This window comes from Anopheles funestus, assembly GCF_943734845.2.
Source record: "Anopheles funestus chromosome X unlocalized genomic scaffold, idAnoFuneDA-416_04 X_unloc_23, whole genome shotgun sequence".
In the NCBI taxonomy this organism is placed as follows: Eukaryota; Metazoa; Arthropoda; class Insecta; order Diptera; family Culicidae; genus Anopheles; species Anopheles funestus.
This window is the reverse complement of record NW_026045147.1, coordinates 412501-414061: the sequence shown is the minus strand read 5'-3', so window position 1 is coordinate 414061 and position 1561 is coordinate 412501.

The window sequence follows — 1561 nt, the reverse complement described above, 5'->3', positions numbered from 1 at the left end:
ATCTTTCTACTGATCGATCCATACTCACTTGCGTGCACCTAGCCTAGGAAGGTTTCCTATGGCTTCCCATCTTTCTACTGATCGATCCATACTCACTTGCGTGCACCTAGCCTAGGAAGGTTTCCTTGGGCTTCCCATCTTTCTACTGATCGATCCATACTCACTTGCGTGCACCTAGCCTAGGAAGGTTTCCTATGGCTTCCCATCTTTCTACTGATCGATCCATACTCACTTGCGTGCACCTAGCCTAGGAAGGTTTCCTATGGCTTCCCATCTTTCTACTGATCGATCCATACTCACTTGCGTGCACCTAGCCTAGGAAGGTTTCCTTGGGCTTCCCATCTTTCTACTGATCGATCCATACTCACTTGCGTGCACCTAGCCTAGGAAGGTTTCCTATGGCTTCCCATCTTTCTACTGATCGATCCATACTCACTTGCGTGCACCTAGCCTAGGAAGGTTTCCTATGGCTTCCCATCTTTCTACTGATCGATCCATACTCACTTGCGTGCACCTAGCCTAGGAAGGTTTCCTATGGCTTCCCATCTTTCTACTGATCGATCCATACTCACTTGCGTGCACCTAGCCTAGGAAGGTTTCCTTGGGCTTCCCATCTTTCTACTGATCGATCCATACTCACTTGCGTGCACCTAGCCTAGGAAGGTTTCCTTGGGCTTCCCATCTTTCTACTGATCGATCCATACTCACTTGCGTGCACCTAGCCTAGGAAGGTTTCCTATGGCTTCCCATCTTTCTACTGATCGATCCATACTCACTTGCGTGCACCTAGCCTAGGAAGGTTTCCTTGGGCTTCCCATCTTTCTACTGATCGATCCATACTCACTTGCGTGCACCTAGCCTAGGAAGGTTTCCTATGGCTTCCCATCTTTCTACTGATCGATCCATACTCACTTGCGTGCACCTAGCCTAGGAAGGTTTCCTTGGGCTTCCCATCTTTCTACTGATCGATCCATACTCACTTGCGTGCACCTAGCCTAGGAAGGTTTCCTATGGCTTCCCATCTTTCTACTGATCGATCCATACTCACTTGCGTGCACCTAGCCTAGGAAGGTTTCCTTGGGCTTCCCATCTTTCTACTGATCGATCCATACTCACTTGCGTGCACCTAGCCTAGGAAGGTTTCCTATGGCTTCCCATCTTTCTACTGATCGATCCATACTCACTTGCGTGCACCTAGCCTAGGAAGGTTTCCTATGGCTTCCCATCTTTCTACTGATCGATCCATACTCACTTGCGTGCACCTAGCCTAGGAAGGTTTCCTTGGGCTTCCCATCTTTCTACTGATCGATCCATACTCACTTGCGTGCACCTAGCCTAGGAAGGTTTCCTTGGGCTTCCCATCTTTCTACTGATCGATCCATACTCACTTGCGTGCACCTAGCCTAGGAAGGTTTCCTTGGGCTTCCCATCTTTCTACTGATCGATCCATACTCACTTGCGTGCACCTAGCCTAGGAAGGTTTCCCTTTGGTACCGACTTCCATCTACGCACTCGATATAACCTAGGTACTTGGTACCGATGATGGTTAACACTCAAGCAT